Here is a 13,201-nt window from a genome sequence, read left to right on the forward strand (position 1 = left end):
AGTTAACAAAACAAAACATTTTGTATTTGCTGAAGCTCAGGTAGAGAACTCACTTTTCATTATTTCAGATATGAATAAAATACACATTAATAGAAGGACAGAAAAATAATCTCCCCTACATTCCTAGCCATAACAGCTTTAAGTGAAGATTAGTTTTTAATTAGACTACCATCCCAAGAAGAAATTCTATCCTTTACGAACACTGTAAAAACAATTATAGTTTTACTCAGTAAGGTAGTTTACACAGTAACTGTTCTACTAACAAATGCAATTTCTGCTCCATTCAACTTAATTCAAATATTTTAATCATGATTTTAGAGTGCAGGTGCTTTACCTTAAACACTACTTTTTTTCCAATATACTACTTTTTATTACATACCTCAGTTAATACATGATACAACAAGATCCTGGTTTTTCTAAATTTACATGTACTCTAAAGTACTATCAAATCTTAAGATTTGCTTTGCTTCACCTAGAAAAAGGATAACAGATAATGAGCTTTCACCTTTGCTCTACAAAATATATGATAGCCAATATTTGATGTCAAGCAACACTGTTTTGCAACCAAAGAATTTTGGAGCAATCTCAAAAATTGTGAATAATTTTCTAAACCATAAACAATTCCTTCAATTATCTCCAAATATACAATATGACATTCTGTTCCACAAAGTGACTCAAGAGGAAATTGTGATTTGTCACAAGTAAATATATTATTTTATGACCCTAGAATATCCTAGCATATTCCTTAGCACCTTAAAAACCCAACTAATTCACTTTTGTAAATGTCTATTTATTAACAAATGGTGAGCAATCCAACATGCTTCAAAACAAAAGTATTAGGCTTAAACCTAGGTTTTACTTCTAACAAAAGGCCATAATAAAAGACCCACATCTGACACTTTCCTTTTGTTAACAAATGATTAGCCACTAAATCCATTTGGTGAGCTAATGGTCTGGAACCAGAAAAAAGGCTGTACAATCTCAGAACTCCTAGGGTAATATATAAATTTGTTTGCTTTCTCTGAGATCTTCATGCAAATAGCGCCGGTAGACCTCACCTACCGGCGCCGTTTGCAGGAGGCATCAGGAAGACTGCGGCCACCCGGCGAAGCCGCCATCTTGGATCTCGGCCGAAGTCTCGCGAGCTCGCGAGACTTCGGCTGAAAATCAGGCCAGGGTGGCCTGATTGGTGATGTGTCCGGGCGGGGCTTGCTAGCCCTATAAAAGGGCATGCAGGCCTGAAATCAGCCTCTTCGCCCGGACATCGCCAGAGCAGACACCCGCCCGCCCTCCCTATTTTCAGTGTGCTATTATGGGTCGCCCTAGGGGGCCGAATAGGAATTTTTTGCGGTCTGGCCTGTTGGCCAAACCGTTTTTTCGCCTATTCCACACTGTGGAGAAGGATAAGCGGTTAGGGGGTGCTTGCACTTGTTTAGTATAATTGGCTTACCTTTGGTCATTTGGGTAGGCAGGTTAGGGGCGGAAAACTGGGTGGTGGTTTAGCAACTGCGTGTTCTCCGTTGGGCATCTTTGGGGATGATTGACAGGTTCTCCCCAAGCTTGTGGTTTGGGCAACCTGAGCAGTTGGGGGGAACCTGTCTTTGGGTCCTGCACCTTTAAGTCCCCTGTTAGGGGTTAGCCGGCGGGACCCCCCTCATGCAAGTGCATGGCAGGGTCTCAGGTGAGGGAGGGGTCCCTCACCTGGACTAGCATGGAGCTACGCCCATATGTTGCCCAGGAAGTTTATGTTACGTCATCTTTTCCGCCCTGGAAGCAATTGTTTGACCCTGCAGGTCCAGTGTTTGGGTCATAGTTAAGTTAGTTTATTTATGCTAATTTAATTGAATAAATTATGCTAATTTATTTTAATAAAAATGACCCAGTTTAAATCCAGCTCTTGTGTCCGCGTCGTTACTCCGTCTCTCCTGCAAATGTTCTTATGTTTAACAATAGGTAAACATTTATATGCAAAATTCAATTGTAGATAATCTAACTTACTAATTATTTAAAAAGCTATGGCTAAAAGATAACAAAGCTAAAAACAACTGCAACCACCATTGATCATTAAAAGAATCAGGAGCCAATCACTGTAGGGCAGTGTTTCTCTATTATTTTCTGTTACGCCCCCATAGGAAGAAGTAAACATTTTGCACCCCCTCCCCCAATTCTCTGCCAAGATGATTGTTTGCAATATTCCGCATGTTTTCACTGAAAAAACTCAAGCGGCTTATCAGCGTGATTGGGGTGTAATGTGTTTAAGCGATGCCTTAATTTATTTGATTTATTACTGTCCACTGTCAACATTTTTAGACATAGTAAATATACCGGTCTTTCCTCGTCTCCCATCATAGTCACATTGAAGCCAAGCGCTACATACACTTCATATTTCCTTGTCTTAGCTTTTGGGAGACTTAGGTTTGTGTCAGTATCTCCATCTCTCTCCTCCCTTCTTTTCATCCCTGTTAAATATTTTTCTAGGGTGTCTCATAAGGGCTTGTTATCTGCACTTCATATCTCCTTCTCAGTGCCGTGTGCTATTGTTCGGTGCAAAAAAACCCTACTCCCTATGGTAAAAAAGCAAGTTCCCAGGGGTCACACCCCACCCCACTACTTGAGAAACACTGCTGTAGAGGAACAAAGCTTATCAACCACAACTGGGATCGGCAACTCAATTACTTCCACTGATAAGTGAGATTTCAGGTGACTGTAACTTGCAATTTTGACTTCACTATCTCCATTGTCTGCTTGTCAGGAGCAAGTTTATGAAGTTCACAAATGGTGATCAGATGGCCAAGGAATGCGGCTCTGGTCCTAAATGCATGACTATTGTGAAGCAACCAAATACTGAGGATAAGATAAGAGGACTGGTCACAAAGCTGCTTCCCCCTGCCAACTTCAGATGGTTGCTAAACAAGGAAAGTGAGGTCTACCTATCATGGGTAAAACGCTCCCGGTTCAGTCATGCCTGTCAGTTGGTTGCGAAGGCAGCACAAGGTTCCACCCACCCACCTGCATGCCGCCAGAGCCTCGCAACTGGCTCTCCGATGACTGACAGGCACGCCTGCTACCTGTATACTGAGAAGTGTTTTTCCAAAAGTTTTTTAACTTCTGTCAAATTACCAAACTATCAAAATGTGTCACTACATTGTGAAAGCTAAATTATTTTATTCTATGGATTTGTTCTCCACTGGGAATAAGTAATAGTGGGTGTAAATATGATTTGTTCATTGAGGATCATATCTAAATGCCTATGCCTATCATATCTAAATGCCTACTTATTTTAGCAACTAAATATCTACATAAATTCCTATACTAATCTTATTAGTTACAACACAATACCATATAACATTTTACTGTTATATGGTATTGTGTTGTAACTAACAAGATTGCAATGAATAAAAAAAGCATTTAATGCAAAAAAAAAAAATCAGTAGAAGAAGAATGGAGGGCAGGAGTTAAGCATGTCATCAACTTAGAATTGTTATGTTGCCACAAATGATCCAAGTACAAATCCTCTTGAATTGACTATATTAATGACAGGTGCAAAGAATCAGGGCCATATGTTAAATTGCAATTCAAAAGATTTATTGTTCAAGCTTTACACAAGAATCTAGCCAAATTAAGTTCAATATTAAACTGGCACCAGATGAAGGTTAAAAGAATTCAGGAGGGATTGGACTTGGACCATTGGTGGCAATAAAACAATTCTCAGATAATAGATGCTTAACCCCATCCCCCAGCTCTGCCTGCTCTTCTCCAACAATATGCAATAAGTTAAAAAAAAAAACCAACTGCACACTTTTTTATGCATAGCCCATGATTTACATTCATTTTACATGGAATTTGACTATATAGCTCAGAGACTGGAGCTTTAAACAAATTACAGTATAGTTTAATAATTATGCTCTTCTCCAACAATATGCAATAAGTTAAAAAAAAAACCAACTGCACACTTTTTTATGCATAGCCCATGATTTACATTCATTTTACATGGAATTTGACTATATAGCTCAGAGACTGGAGCTTTAAACAAATTATAGTTATTGAAATAAAACAGAAAAACAAAGATCCATTCATATACTTTTCCTGGGTTTTTGCTGAATGAATAAATTCTGTCAATACTTATCTAAACATGTTAAAATGTTTATTATTTGAAATATATTGCAAGATTAAATATTTTAATAAAGTTTAAAATATAGTATGAAAAGTTGCTTGCTTAAGTTAACTGGCAACGTATACTCTTTTTTAACTAGACACTCCCTTTTTTAAAATGAAGGCTTAAGTTTAAAATCATTTCTTTTCCTTCTCTCTTTAAAAGCAAAGGATCATTACAATAAAGATTATACCTTAAAAATAGGAAAATATTTATTAAATTTATATGTTGCACATCTCTCTCTGAAAAGTCCAAATTAAAATCATACAAATATCAAAACATTAAATATAGAGACAAGAAGCAAAGGGCAGGATTGGTAATCCACCTGTTGCCTCCAATACAGAGCTCCTTCAGGCCAACTGCAAAGCCAGGTTGTACTATTTTGGAAAACCAAAAGGGGCCAGACCTCGCATCAGGTAGCAAGATATTCCAAAGAGTGGGGACCACAGCAGAAAAGGCTCTCCTTCTATTCTCTACTAGACCGTTTTACTAATGGGGCCCACAGTGCACCCCTTTGACCAAATCAAGTGAGATAAGCTAAAATTGTACCAGATAACCTGGTACTGTACGACAAAATGCTCTACGATACAATCAAAAATAAATAAATTCAAAAAATAAAATTATGAATAATAAATGTAAAAATACAATAAAAGTATTGCTGGTCATAGTGGAAAATAGATACAGATTGAAGCAGGTTTTTTTAAAAACGTTTTTAAAAACTTACTAATGACTATATGAAAATAAGCCTTTTGCTTATCAAATCTACACCGTACTAAACCATAATATGGCTTGTTTAGTATATTATACAAGTTCAACTAATGCATATTGTTTTTGTCTTAGAATCTTGTCAAAGGAATAAAAAGACACAAAATGTCATGTGATGCCATCCTGGCGATGTGAGTTTGACACCCCTGATATAGATGATACATGTCACTTAAACAAAATATAAAACAGAATTGAAAAATAAGAAAATGGACTCACATTCGGGATCCACAACCAATAAACTAAAATGGGACTAAGTCTGAAAATAGGAAGATGGTTTTTTGTTGGGAGCTTCTCAGATTGTTGAGGTTATCATATAAAACAAAAAAAATTGGGAGAAAACCCCCTAATTTTTGAGACCTTCCTCTCTGAACATTGTAAGTTCTATCCTTCCAAAGAATGTGAAGGTCAAACTGTGGTGGAGACTGTCAACAAGCCAGAAAAGAAACAGAAAGATCAAGAATGAAGTCTGTCCCAAGTTAAGCTCTCTAAAGGCCTACTGAAATCCTACGGGAATTTGCCAAGGCAATGTTATTCCACTAATTTAAAAAAAAATTAATATAAGATAGCTCCATGTGAATAAATCTAGGTTGTACAGTGAATTGGGTATAAGGGGAAAAAATCATTTTGGTGTTAGCGGGGTACACACATTGCATCTATTTGCCAACTTCCTTAAAGAACTGCATTCCTTCCTAAACTCATACAGTAAGACACATCAATGTAATATGCATGCGTCCAGTCTCCAGATCACCTTTTCCTCTTAAAATTCATATACATATTTATGCTGATAAGTGGAAAGGAATAGAGCCTAGTGTGTGTGTGTGTGCATACACTTCTCAAAAAAATAAATAAAGGGAACACTCTGAATAAATGAAATATTTTTATTGGATACTTTATTCTGTACAAAGTTGAATGTGCTGACAACAAAATGAAATTGATTGTCAACCAGTGCTGCTTCTAAGTGGACAGTTTGATTTCATAGAAGTTTGATTTACTTGGAGTTATATTCTGTTGTTTAAGTGTTCCCTTTATTTTTTTTGAGATATACTGTACATATATATATCAATATACAGTGGTACCTCCACCTACAAACGCCTTTACTAACAAACTTTTCTAGATAAGAACCGGGTGTTCAAGATTTTTTTGGCTCTGCTCAAGAACCATTTTCCACTTACAAACCCAAACCTCTGAAACTGTAACCGGAAATGCAGGGAGAAGCCTCCGTGGGGCCTCTCTAGGAATCTCCTGGGGGGAAACAGGGCTGGAAAAGGCAGGGAGAAGCCTCCATGGGGCCTCTCTAGGAATTTCCTTGGAGGAAACAGGGCCTCTACAGGCCCTGTGGTTCCCCAATCACATGCATTATTTGCTTTACATTGATTCTTATAGGAAAAAATGCTTTTTTACAAACTTTTCTACTTAAGAACTTGGTTACAGAACAAATTAAGTTCCTAAGTAGAGGTACCACTGTATGTATGTATGTATGTATGTATGTATGTATGTATATACACACACACATTTGCATATACGGTAATATTATTATAGAACCTGCTGCTATTTAACTAAACAGAAATTGCTTTTGAATAGATATGTATAGGATTCAAGGATACTTAAGTGTTGCTTGAAACAAGTGGGACCTTGCTATGAACTGATTACATTCAGTTATAGACTGTGCCCTAAACATTGTATTTCTGTAAGAGGGAGAGATGGCAAGGACAAGGTACTTCTGGATTTATGCCAAGAAAGCTGTATGGATCTCTCCATAAAGTCACCAACAGTCAAATTTATTTTTTAAAGAAGGCTATATTTAACGAAGGGCTTTCACTTGGACCAAGGAGAGCCAAGTTTAACCAACTCCACATGAGTTTACCACCATCTCTCAAACCAATTTATCTCACAGATTTCTGTGGTGGGACAAAATAAGAAATCCTCATGTGTGCCATCTCCAGCCTTAAAGAGAAAAATTGGAACATAATTACAATAAACAAATCTTGGCATTTTAAATGCTTACTACTTCAGATTATGAAGTTTATAATCTTCCACTACATGATGCCAAGAATTCTGCATGCCTTCCTTTTTAAGGCATATTAATCACCCTTTGCTCTTCAAAACAAACTCTGGCAAGCATAACAAGAGAAAAGCACAGCCTCAATCCATAGTTAACAGCTCCTTCCTTTCCAAGTCCACTAATAAGAAAAGATAATTACTGCCTATTTCCTTCAATTTTTCTCCAGCACTTTACTTAGGTCACAAACTGGATTCTGATCCAATTAGGAAAGACAGGCTGACCTTGATAAAAAAAATAATGAGCAGGGGTGTTAGCAGATAAAACTTTAAGCCAGAGGACTCCAAACTCTACCACTTTTAAGACTTGTGGACGTCAACTCCCAGAGAAAGAGAGGGGGAGAGAGCAAGAGGCAGAGAGGATAGAGAGAGGGAGAGTGGGGGGAGAAAAGGGAGGGAGAGAAGAAAGAGAGGGAGAGAAGGGAAAGAGAGAGAAAGGGAGTGGGAGTGAGTAGGGAAAAAAAGTCTTTAGAGGCTTTATTTCACTCTGAGAACTACCTCCCATAAAAGATTTGATTTAGCAATTACTCTTGAAAGAAAAAGGGATCTTCTTCCCTCTCATCGCCCCCCCCCCCCGCAAATCCCTTTCATTCCCAACGTGGCCCTACTCAGCTAATGGCAGCAGCAGGACAAAAGCTCCCGGACAGGCTGCAGCCCCTCGTGTCTCACTTGCTATTCTCCTCACGTCCCGACGCCCAGATAGGCGGCGGCGGATTGGCGGGGGGAAGAGACTCTCCGCCACCATCCAAATGCAAACAGGGCGCCCGGGCAGAAAAAAAAAATCCTAACTTTGCCGCAAGCACCGACTTTCCCACCTTCCTCCCTTGCGCGATTAGTCCCGGCCGCCTCTTTTTCCGTTGGCAACTTTTGCCCTCCCGCTTTGTTGGCTGCTGCTCCTCCACCCCCGGAAGGCACCGACCCCGAACTTTCTTCGAACTCCCGTTTTTCCTCGGCTTTCGGCTCGCCTCGAGTCCCGTGATCCCCCGCCCCGTTCCTCACCTCCAAGGTTTCCCCGGAAGCGTCGTGGGAGACGGCTTCCCCGGAGGCAAAGCGCTAGCCCGTTCCCTCGCATGGTGCCCGGTTCCAGTCCCCCGAGGTCCTGCCTTGTCTTCCTCCCCCACCCTCCCTCGCCACCTCCGCAGCGGCGCCTCCTTCGCTCCAGCAGCTCGTCGCGACACGCTCCGGGTCCCCGGATTCCTCCGCCAAAGCAGGGGCAGCCGCCGCAAACCGCGTCCGGAACTAATTTCTCCGGCATGAAAAGTTCAAGCCAACTCTTCCAAGCGGCTCCATGTGGCTCCGGGGTGATTATAACCCTGCAGATCAAACGCGCCACTCTTCCTCCTTCGGACCCTTTTTTCCCCTTGAAGGACCGGGCGCGTTTAAAGGGAGCAACAGTTGTGATAATACGAACAATGGCCGGGAGGAGGGGGGGGAGGTAGGAAGGAGAAAAGGCTTAAGGAGGAGGTAAGTCTATTACAGTGTTTCCCAACCTTGACAACTTGGATATCTGGACTTCAACTCCCAGAATTCCCCAGCCAGCATTCGCTGGCTGGGGAATTCTGGGAGTTGAAGTCCAAATATCTTCAAGTTGCCAAGGTTGGGAAACACTGGTCTATTGGGTCAGAGCCCTGTTTTGACTCAGGGGGGAAATCTCACCGGGTTCATTAGGCCGCCTGCAGGCAGTCTTGGCTGGAACCAATCTGTTTACTCGGAAGTAAAAGCTAGGTGGGGTTTCCTTTAAAAATTGCAAACATGAAAACAAAACAAAACACCGGCCCGGGAATAAGCCTTCCTGAATGCACATGTACACAGTTGATCTTTAGGATAAACCCAGCTAAATCTTTGTTAAGAACCTTTAAATATATTTAAGGCTCCTTTTGCAGCTCCTTTTAAAGTAATGCTTGCCTCTAGCAGTACGTTAATCTTTTCTTTGAACCTTCGGAGATTTGACTTTAATCCATCATCGGGTTAATGTCCTAAAGCAAGGAAATGTGAACAAGGCATCTTTTCCTTTCCTTTTTTTTTTAAAAAAAGAACTAAAGCCTCAGATCTGAGTTTCTAGTTTCCACCCGCCCGGATTTCAGCCGAGCATGATAGTGCTGTGCTCCAAGTCCGTCTCTAGCCTGGAATTTGCTTTATACTGTGCACATTGTTGCAAGCCCTTAAAAGGAAGACTCCGCGTACCCAAAACTCGCCTCCTTTGGCACTTAAACGCTCCGCCGCTCCAAACCTTCAGCGGCACCGGCCGTCATTCATTAACCTGCAGTTGCGCTCACAGCTGGGGAATTCGCTAAAGCTTTCAATCTTGCAGAACCCCAAAGCGCTTCGACGCCCTTGGTGCAGATCCCGCAAAGGACCAAATCCCAACCAGAAATTAAAAGGCAGGCAGGAAAGGGCAGCGGCGCCAACTTGGGAGGCCCAAGCAGTTCTAAAAACAGTCCAGTATTTGAATTAAAGACAAACTTACCCGATTTAAACTAAGGAATGCACACGCAAAAGCCTCCCCCTGTAACCAGTTTGGACCCCATCAACCATCATAGTACTCCACAAGCCATCTTGCCTTCTATTAAAGGCAATCCCCTATGTTTACTCATGAGTAAAGCACTGACGGAAAGCAGGCTTATTCCCAGACGTATGTCAAACGGACGCTGCCTGAATCAGATCAACTATTTGATCTTTCCTGGATTCAGGCGCCTCCAAGCGATTTGACGGTTGATCCTGAACACTAGTCCATTGCCCGAGGCTTCACTCTCGCTCTGATCGACAGCCGCGATGCTCTCTCTCGGTTAAGCAACACCGCTTATATACTTGAATTATTAATTGCAGCGCGTCCCCGAGCAACGTGAAAAGGTTACTGGAGCTCAACTCGGCGAAGGACCGCCCTGCCGGCAACTTTTCAGGAGTCTCCGCAGTCTCTTACTGCCCAACAAAAGATCACCGTACCGTAACCACCTCCGCCCGCTTCTTAAGGCGAAATAAAAGGGGCGTCTTGCCAAGGGAATCGCAAAGCTGAGCCACTTACTTTTAGGAGTAGGGATTTTCGCACACGCCAGATGCATTGCTGGATTATTTTGGAGAGACTGGGAGCTAGAAAGGATTTTCCAATTGGAACTGGGAGGGGGTGGGGGAGTTTCTCCTGGAGGAGGGGGGGGAAACTCCGGGAAAATGGGTGGGTTTTCAGATTCCGTTTCAGAGCTTTGATTTAAAATGTAACCCGACACCAGCAATCCAGTTCCCTGATTTCAGGAAACCCTCCGAACAATTTACAGCAAGGAAGGTGACTTTTCTTCCCCCTGCCCCATTGATAAAAAAAGAGAGGCGAGACTTGCCTCTGATGAATGAATTTTTAAAAAACTGCCCTGTCACGAACGGGCAGTTGGAAATCCTTTGAAGAGCCCCATAAAAACTCGCGTCCACCTGCCTATCAGCAGTTTACAGAGTACAGAAGGCGGAGGACGTGCCTGCCTTCTGCAAACAGGCGGAGGCGGATGGAATAAAGAAAAGCCAGGCCTCGGTAGTTCCAGGTAGTCCACCCACAGCAACTTTTAGCCTTCTATTCAAGATGTAAATCCTTTGGTGGTTCACGGGGCTTACTCCTAGGATACGACGCTTAGGTTTGCAGCCAACAGGTCTTCTCGTACTTACTTACCTACCTAAAGAATCACCACCCTCCAGTTGGCTTTGCTGCGCGATCCTACCCATAAAAAAATTGATGCCTGGCTCCGGTTTCCATTATAAACCACTTTCGTCTGATTGAATTTCACCTCGATGCGCAGAAATGTGGTGGGGCGCGCCCGTTTGGGCTACATCCTGATTAAACGACGGCCGGGCACCATCTCCTGCAGAAGAAGGGGGGCAGTCGAGACACGATCCTGTACTGGCGTCTGCAGGGAAGAGTGCCTCGTGGTCCTGGCTGGACCTACTTCCGGATGGGACTTTGAGCCGGAGTGATCCGATTCGAGGTGGCTGTGATTACAAATCGCTTGACCAACCCAGCGCGGCTCAAACGGCCCGAGGAGCACAGGGGCAGCTCGGGTCCCGGACCAGCAGGTGACAACAGAACGTCGATTTTCACGCCACGTTGGTCTTTTTGTTGGGGGGCAGCGCGCTCTTTTTTTTTTTTTTTAGCACCAGGAGTGTTGAATTACCACACGTTTTAACGGAGCAGCCTCTCCTCCCGCGGACTGCTTCAGAAGCGGCTTACAACCAGGAGTGTGTAAAACAACTAGGAGCGTGTAAAACCAACCGCTGTGGGACGAGGCTTAAAAGAGAAGCATCCCCGAGAAAAGGGACCCGCGCCGTGTTTAGTTCCGGTTTCCAAACCTGGCGACCCACCCTACGAAATTGAATCGCCTTGGAAGGGCTCGCCTCCTCCCCCCGCTTATTTAAAACCTCCCTCGAAAAGGCGGGGCTAAAAAAAAATCAAACAGATTCTCCCAAGATTCGCCCCGGTCTTTGCCTCACGAACCCTGCTTAAGATTTTTATTTAAAAAAATGGGTCCCGCGACGAGTTCTTAAAGGGGACTCGAATGGCCGCGACACCAATCCCTCCCCACACGTCGCCTCAGGAAGCCGGCTTCTTCCCATTCACACGCCCCGGGAGTCTGACCAGGGGTCGTGAAATGTTGCCCTCGAGGCTCACCTTTGGGGAAAACCGGAAGGGGACCCCAAAGGAGGTGGGACAAACAATAGACGCGGGGCGAGGGAGGGTAATAGGCACTGAACTCTGTCTCTCCTCGTGGCTCCGGACAATGCTGAACTTGACTGGCGGCGGTACGGGCCACAGGAGACCAAAAAAAAAGAAAAAAAAGACGGGTGCTCAAAACTACAGTATTTCCCTTTTTTTGGCACCTAGAGGGCGCTGCGCCCCAATGCTTCCTCACGCCTCGCCCACTTTGTTTCTCCTTTCCCAAAGGCGCTATTTCATAAAACAAGTTGCACTCGTTCGCATACGTAAAAGCTGTGGGGAGCGCCCCTTTTACAACCTTAAGGTTCCTTAAAACTGTTTCCCAACCTTGGCCACTTGAAGGTATCTGGACTTCAACTCCCAGAATTCCCCAGCCAGCATTCGCTGGTTGGGGAATTCTGGGAGTTGAAGTCCAAATATCTTCCAGTGGCCAAGGTTGGGAAACACTGCCTTAAAGGACAGTCTGAGAGGCGCAGGCTGCAACCGGGAATCATTCATTGCGGGAAGAAAAGGAGGAACGGGTGATGGTGGGGAAGGTTGGGGTTTTTTGGCTGGGGGGGGGGTCATGCAGATAGAAACTAAAGGAGGTGAAGAGAGCGAGGGACGCAAAGGGCCGGTGCGCCTCCGCGGCCCCCCTCAGCAGTGCTTGTCCATTAGTCTGTGGAACTACTCCCACTTTCAGGCGAAAGCAAAGCAGGGCTTCCGAAACGCAACTGGGGGGTGGGGGGGAGTAAAGGAAGGAGAAGTGGGGGGAGGAAGGAGGACTCACCAACCAGTCCAGCTGGGTGCGAACCTCGCTTCGCTTTGCTTTTTACATCCAGATTCCTTTTCGCTTCAGTCCATTCCCACAGCCCCGGCGGGTTCAAAAGGACTCGCCCGAACCGAATCAGAGACCCGCTCGGCTCCGTCTCTCCCAGCCCCTTCTTCTCTCCATCTCCAGGTGGCCGCCTGCCGGATTGAACCCATCCGGTTCAAAAGGAGAGACAGAGGGGAAAAGGAAAAGGGAGAGAGAAAAAACTCCCCTAGCAAGTTGAGAGGAGCGGGACGCGATCCAAGTTCTTCCAAGACATGTCCGGGCAAAGCGCGCGGCTGTGGAGTTTCAGCGCCCCGAGAGCGAAAGGCTGCAACCGGGTCCCTCTTCTTTCCCCCGCCTCGCTTGGAACTCGCCGGCTGTGGAGCGCCGCCCACTCCCCGCTTCCGAAGGCTGCTCCGGAGGGGCTGCTGCTTCTCCAAGCCGGGCGGCGGCGGTTGGGTGCTCTCTCTCGCCTGGCCTCCGTCGCCCTCTGCCGAAAGGGCGGCGGCCCGGGTGGGCGAACTCTGCTCCGCGAGAGGTGGGAGAGAAGGGCGCCACCCCCAGCTTTCCTTCCCCGCTCTCCCCTCTCTCTCTGCCGGCGCGGGTAGCCTTGCCTTCTGCGCTGGGGGAAGTGGACGCGTGGCTTGAGCGACTGCGGCCAGGTGAAGAGAGAAGAGGAGGGAGCTTAAGTGCTTCTACTCATCACTGGCAAAAAGGGTGAAAAAAAGAGGATCGTTTTGCCAAA

At 44.6% G+C, this 13,201-nt stretch overlaps 1 protein-coding gene across 6 annotated transcripts in view; it reads right to left on the reverse strand.

The window, feature by feature from the left end:
• The window catches only part of FAT1 (FAT atypical cadherin 1), a 152,012-nt gene extending 139,494 nt beyond the window's left edge, over positions 1-12,518 (reverse strand). For 3 of the 6 annotated variants that reach the window (XM_070757587.1, XM_070757589.1, XM_070757590.1), the window contains exon 1: positions 7,976-8,056. The gene's annotated coding sequence lies outside the window, so the exon portion shown is untranslated. Of the gene's footprint in view, positions 1-7,975; positions 8,066-10,629; positions 10,691-12,432 lie in introns of those variants that run through there. The other 3 variants (XM_070757585.1, XM_070757586.1, XM_070757588.1) reach the window with 3 other exon arrangements.
• Positions 12,519-13,201: the final 683 nt, after the last annotated feature.

The sequence above is a fragment of the Erythrolamprus reginae genome, chromosome 7 (assembly GCF_031021105.1).
Source record: "Erythrolamprus reginae isolate rEryReg1 chromosome 7, rEryReg1.hap1, whole genome shotgun sequence".
Classification (NCBI taxonomy): domain Eukaryota; kingdom Metazoa; phylum Chordata; class Lepidosauria; order Squamata; family Dipsadidae; genus Erythrolamprus; species Erythrolamprus reginae.